Source organism: Pinus tabuliformis, chromosome 8, assembly GCF_031772625.1.
Source record: "Pinus tabuliformis cultivar Carrire ecotype Pingquan chromosome 8, CPIR1, whole genome shotgun sequence".
NCBI lineage: Eukaryota > Viridiplantae > Streptophyta > Pinopsida > Pinales > Pinaceae > Pinus > Pinus tabuliformis.
Genome location: NC_142294.1, coordinates 648349447 through 648357088, shown reverse-complemented (window position 1 = coordinate 648357088; position 7642 = coordinate 648349447).

The window sequence follows — 7642 nt, the reverse complement described above, 5'->3', positions numbered from 1 at the left end:
TTTGTTTTTACTCTAAGGGATTACCTATACAAGATACCAAAGGTAGTTCCATGTTAGACCCCTATACTACTAGTGTAACCCCTTATTGTTATTAGTACAACCCCCTTATTATATTGATGTACCCATGTAGTGCCCATATTATTACTATTTTTCCCAATAGAAGCCCACTATTATTATTATTATGCCCTTATTTTATTATTGTTATGTTGGCTTTGATTATATTATGACCCCTTAGACTCCTATATATAGAAAGGAGGTATTTTCATTTGTATCATCCAAGAATTGTTCATTTGTGTAATGTAAAGGAGGTTGCCCCCTCGAAGAGGCTTATTTCTAAGGTGTTGATCTATCTTTTCTATCTTTTTGTGAGCTGCTTTCAAAACATTTGGTATCAGAGCTTTGAATTCTAGGGTTTCGCTGCTCCAAACAAGTCATCGTGGAATTTGCTCTATAACTTTTGTTATGCGATGTTTCAGATGCTACAAAAAAAAACCCATTTGAGAAGAAATCGCACTGAACCTTGGATCCGATTTTCAGAGATTTTCGCGCAATATTTGCGGATATATGATCTGAGGAAGTCAATATTTTTGCAGACTCCTGAATTACATTCCAAACAGGTGACCTAGGGAAAATAGTCATAACTTTTGTTTTGAGCATTAGACTGAAATTTCATAAGAAGTTATAGAAAGAGGACAGACTGTAGTTTCCTGTGTATACTTTTTAGACCCGAAGGTCAAAACAGTGACACGTGGCACCTCATACAAGTTCAATCTTCTGAAAAGGTATATAATCAGGTCATCTTGGGAGTTTGTGAATAACTCTTTCTTGGAGAATCTAAATTCGATCAGACTAGTGGCATTGGAAAGAGGACATAGAGGGCTACTATAGGTCGCAATTTCAGAACTTAAAGATCCGAAAGTACAGAGTTACAATCGCTTCAAATTCGAGCTCCTAAAATCAAGAAAAAGCAAGATGAGGAAGTTTGATGGCAAGGATCTGGTAAATTGGATACTTCATATGGAGCAATATTTTGATCTACATGGTGTACCACTGTTACAAAAGTTATGTATTGCATCTTCATATTTAGAACCGGATCAATTTTTATGGTATAAAGGGCTTTGTTCTTGTAAACAACTTGTTATGTGGTCAATTTTCATGGAGGAAATGATAGCACATTATGAGGATACAAAGAGCAACACCTTCTTTAGAGCAACACCACAAAATTTGGAAAGAGTAAAAGGGCTTTGTTACATAGTGGAAAGTAAAATTATGGCAACAAGGAAGTCTACCCCTCACAACTATAAAGAAGGAAGCGTTGTTTCTTCTAGCCTTCCACAACCTACAAGGGTTACACCACAACAATTGGAAGAAAAAAGAGAAAAAGGGCTTTGTTACAATTGTGATAGCAAATGAACTAAAGGTCATAAGTGTGCTGAGAAGAAATTATTTTACATAGAGTATGAAGAGGAGGAAGAAAAGGATCAAGAAACATCAAAAGAAGAGGATATACACTAGGAACTAACCCCAGAGAAAGAAGAAATGAATCAGACCATATCTTGTAAAGCATTGGAAAGAATTATCACTCCTCAAACTCTCAAGATAGAATGACATATCAAGAAGAAAAAGGTGCAAGAAGTGAAATATCACATCGAGAAAGAAGAAATGAATCCAACCATATCTTGTAATTCATTGATTAGAATTACCACTCCTCAAACTATCAAGATAGAAGGGCATATCAAGAAGAAAAATGTTCAAGAAGTGAAAGATCACATCGAACATCAAGAAATGAATCAGACCATATCTTGTAAAGGATTGGAAGAAATTACCACTCCTCAAACTCTAAAGATAGAAGGACATATCAATAAGAAAAAGGTTCAAGCAGTGAAAGATCACATCGAGCATCAACAACAAGTTCTCCAAATTTTAAAGGATAACGCGACTTTGGTGCAAAATCGAATGAAACAACAGGTAGATCAACATCATAGTGAAAAATGTTTTGATGTAGGTGATTGGGTATTTTTACGGTTACATCTCAAGCAAGCTATTTATGAGAAGGAAATGTTGGCAATACTATATGCACTTAAGAAATGGCAACCTTACCGAATGCGAAGATACTTCAAGGTAAAAATGGATCATGATAGTCTTAAATACTTTTTAGAACAACTATTATCTTTAGAAGAACAAAAAAAATGGGTCACAAATATGTTGGGTTATGACTTTGACATCATCTATAGAAAAGGGAAGCAAAATTTTGTTGCAATGCACTCTCAAGAAAGGATGAGGATGTGGAAGCATTGTTTTGTGCTATTCCTATTATCCAACCAGATTGGATAAACGAAGCAAGGGATGAATGGAAGAAGGGCGAAGAAGTATGGCCACTTATTCAAAAGTTGCAAAAGATCCCAATTCAAACAATATTGCCAGAAATTGAAGAGGAAGGAAAAATCATATTGGAACCTGGAGCAGTCACAGAAACAAGAACCCGATAGCTATGAAATCGATCAATTTCAGAGTACCTCATCAAGTGGAAGAACTTACCCAATGAAGATTCCACATGGGAGGACAAGAATTTCATATAGAAGCATCAAGAACTACTCAAGCGTTGAGGACAACACTTTTTGAAGGAGAGGGGCATGTTAGACCCCTATACTACTAGTGTAACCCCTAATTGTTATTAGTACAACCCCCTTATTATATTGATGAACCCATGTAGTGCCCATATTATTACTATTGTGCCCAATAGAAGCCCACTATTGTTATTATTATGCCCTTACATTATTATTATTATGTTGGCTCTGATTATATTATGACCCCTTAGACTCCTATATATAGAAAGGAGGTATTTTCATTTGTATCATCCAAGAATTGTTCATTTGTGTAATGTAAAGGAGGTTGCCCCCTCAAAGAGGCTTATTTCTAAGGCGTTGATCTATCTTTTCTATCTTTTTGTGAGTTGGTTTCATAACATTCCAACTATTGCAAAATTATTTATCTCGATAAAATAGTGCAAGAAGGTAGTCTCTCATACTTCCAAGTTTTTCCTTTCCATATTTTAGTCAAAAGGTGAACATGTCACTATAACCACCACAACTTCAATACAATCTCTCTCTACAGGACACAAGTGGACAAGCTTGTAGAACAATCCAAGGATATATTCACCTCACCCACAAAGGAATCCCTATTCTTCTAAGTCACACATCTGCTTACATTGGATGAAAACCATCCACCAATTTAGTATGATACAATGGAGTTCTCTACAACTCTATTAGTTCTTTGCAAACATGTCCAACATACTAGTCAACAATCCCCATGGATGTCACATTCCAGACTGCATCTTCAATAACAAAGTCCTCCCATCAAACAACCAAATTTGTGGAACAATTTTAACACTTCCAACAACAAGTTCGTGATGCCCTACTAAGAGCTAATGCTAAGTACAAAAAACAACATGTCTAACATCAGGTTTTGTGTAAGTTTCAAGGTGCATCTAATGGGATTGTGGACACCAAGGTGAAGGGTACTCACCAGAAGACCATATAACTCTATTGAGTGGTTAACACCAGGGAAAGTAGTTCACCAGGAACCAAGTTCAACAGAAATTTCCCTATCTAATTAGGGTTACACAATGGGACCATTGCTTCCTAAGGGGGGAGGATTGATCTAGGTGGATGATAGTTACCATAGTTAACAATTATTTTTCTATGAATATTTGTAAAATCAAATATATGCATGATAAAATAAATAAATAAGTAAATCATAATAGTGAAGTGAGAATCTAATCACACGATGATTTAGTTTTTACCATCATATTCACCCATCGTATTCAACCATGGATTTTGTAAACCATGGTATTTGCACATAGTATTTTCAATATAAAAAGGGATATCTCTGGGTGGAAAGACACCTGTAAAAATTATAAATACGGGAATTCACTAGGAGAAAAACATGTTTTTTCTCATAATGTAGTCTCATGGGATATTATCAATTCAATAAATATTTAAGTTCATTTTTTTTTTTTTTTGCAATATCTCTCTTGTGCATGGTGTTATATTCTGAGTTGTCTTTATAATGTTTTTCTGCAATATTTCTCTTACGCATTGTGCCCTATTCTCAATTCCTTTTATAATGTTTTTCTGCAATATTTCTCTCATGCATTATGACATATTCCTTTTTCACTCATGAATTTGCAAGTTGGATCACGGCAACATTAATGCATCAAATTTCATGAGAACTTTGCAATTAAGCATGCTTGGGCCAAAGTAGTGTTGGGAAGGGTGACTTGCTAGGAATTTTTAGTTTTCTTTCTTTTGTCACTATCTAAGACTCATTCCTCCAATGATCCAGATTATGGATGGATGGATGATAATTGAGAATGGGAATGCAAAACTATTGAATTCAAATTTTAAGTTGCTCCAATGTCATCCCTAGACCTATGAATTCCTAACCAAAGTCTTTCCTACCAAATCAAGTATTATTTTTTCACCACCATCTTTGTTAACCACAAAGGAAATCCCACTCCCTTATCTCTTCTCCACCTTCCACTAGTTCTTACCATTCACCTCCTGGACCATTGTCTCTCCTTATAAATGTTATAATCCCAATTACCAACCTATTTCTTCCATCATCAAACTAAAGAAACAAAAACAATGGGAATTCTTTATAGATTCAAGGGTTACTCCTTGTAAGGCCTCAAAGCTAGATGTCTTTACCGATGATGCATTACAACCATTCCCTCCTTCACACAAAATCTAAAGAATGCACTCCACAAGATGATACAAATCCTAACAATAGTCATGCAAAAAGAGATCACACACTACAGCCATTGTACCTCTTGCCAGAGTATCAGTTGAACCACTTAACCTATGTTTAGATTCTACATTAAGTAGTCCCTCTAAACCCCTAAGGCCATCAGGATAATTTCCATGAATGTAGCAATACTATGGTAATTTCAAATAATTTAATCATTCAGTAAGGAGCGCTTATAATAATCCACAAGTTCAATATCTCCATCCATATCTCAAATGTTAACTACTACCAACCATGGGATGTTGTTAACCACTAAATCCTTCCCCTATTCTTTGATTAGCCTAATACGTTAGTATTTTCATTCCAAGTTAGTTCTTTACATAACCAAAAACCCTTGGGGAACACAAGACGAGTGACTTCAATTAAAAAGAAATGTTCAAACTGGGTCACATTAATTAGTATGGCAAAAGTAGTGAATGGTGATCATTCTTAGATAAATAAAATGCCACTAGAAGTCTCCAAAATATATACCTATTGCACTTCATCCAAACCCTAAATGCTTGTGTAGTCATCCTTCCCTTGCTAAAATAAGTATTTATTGAGAATTTAGGATGCCCTCAAATGAGCTAACAAATCCTTTGATTATTATTAATAAAAAACATTTATTTTTGAAAATAAGCTAATAAATCCCACAAAAATTAGTATGATAGATAAAAAAAAAACTTTAATTTCTTCCAAAAACCTATTCATTACTAACCCATTTCTTTTCCACATACTCAGGCATCTCAACACAAACCCATTCCATTCTTTCATGGACACATTCTAGTATAAAACTTGTGGCTTAACAATTGTGTTAGACCTATTAATGTCATCATCTCATTGCTTTTCCACATACTCATTCATGTCAACACAAACCCATTCCATTCTTTTATATACCCATTCATCTCATTATAAACTTGTGATTAGAGGATTCTAGTTCCTAATTCTTATCCCAAAATTTCATTTGAAATAGTGAAATATATTATGACGATAACTTTGATCACATAACCTCATTATAAACAAGAGCCACTTGGTAGCATGTCACCATTTTTTACTTTTTTGTATAGATGAAGTTTGCCAATGTGACTTAAGTGATTCATATTTTAATTATATATTGATCCATATTAGATCATTATATTTCTTGTCATCCATATCAATGCATTTGGAGTGGAAAAAATGGAGGAATCATCTCATGGGACCGTTTTTAATGGAGGGACCCAGTTTGGCAAAACGGGGTCTAAAACCTTCCAAGAGTGTTTTGAGACATCAAATGACGTTTTTTCTTGGTAAAAATTTGATGATTTAGTGCAGTACCTTTTCATATTATTCTACACATAGATATCTTTCCAACGATGCAAGAAGTGCGTCAATGAGAGTCCGTATGAAAACATTATGCCACTCCAAACATGACCTTCATGTTTTCACACCTATAGTTTGAGAGGATGTCATGCCAACCCCCATTATTCATGGAAAATGGACTAGCCACGTGTTTTTGATGTAAAAGACTCTAGAAGATTCTATATTGCAACTCTTGTTAAGAGTTCATGTAGACAAACTTAACCACTAGCTGGCTATTGGGTCATGCTATAACCAAGCCACTAAGGGGAAGAGGCATCCCATTCTTTCGAGAGAATTTTGTTCCATAGTTGAGAAAAGATAGCTAGGAGAGATAGGAGGTAGATCACACAAAAATGATATATTCATTGTAGTAGCCCACGGGCCACATGCATTACCTTTTTGTACATAGAGCCTTATTTTCTAGGCAGAGAAAGAGAGTGAAGTGACCTCACCTTCCAGTTGGGTTTTCTCCGGAAAGGGTTTGCCAGAGCATATCTTGTGTCTTGTGTGTGTGAGAGAGTTTATTTTGTCGTTCTCTACTTTTCTGCATAATTTCCATTCACATGGATGGACTAATTACAATAAATTTATAGATCTAGACTTTTAATAAAACTATAATAGTATAGAAATTCATAATTTTAATGTATTATTATTAGACTGTTGTGATGAAATTTCCAGTGAAATATCCATGGTAATTTACAGATCATAGATTGTATAAGTGATATAGATTTTCTTTAATTAAATATTAAGTGAATAATGGAGGAAAGTACTATCTCAATTAAGAGTTTTGTTTTCTTTGCTTTTGAACATTTAATTAATTTTAATTTTAAATGTATTTATTTGTTTAATTTTTCAATTGAAATATTTTAGAAATAAAGTTTTATATTTGTAAATAATATTTTAATAAAATTAAATAAAAAGAAATATGGTTAAAATTAAAGGAAAATTGATTTGGATATCGAATAAACATGAAATGAGTTAAAATTAAATTATTCTCACCATTAAATTCAAGTATTATGGAATTGATGAGTTAAAAGGTCAAGAATATCGATAATCCCATTGTCTAATTTTAAACTCTTGGGAAAATCAACAACATCAACAATTCTTCTATCTAAATTTTGTGCAATTACTTAGATAATTTTTGGTGGCCACCAAAATTGGTAAATCTACCTCTTTACATTTTTACTCTTACTTAATTCTATGTAAAGAATTGCATAAACTGTATAGGCTATAACTGTTGGTAAATATATTTATCGATCTAAATATAAAAAATGTTCAAATTAATTCTTAGATTAATACCTATCAACATTTACTAATCATTTAATTTATAAAACTATAAAATTTAAACTATTTTATAGAATTAATAATTTAAATATTTTATTTGCATAATTATATCGTTAATTTAAATATATAAATTTTGTAGTTATATCTTTCTAATAATTTTCCAAACATAAATAAAAGATAGTAACAAAGAAATACAATTCTCATTAGTAAAAAACAGGTTACAATAAAATATATG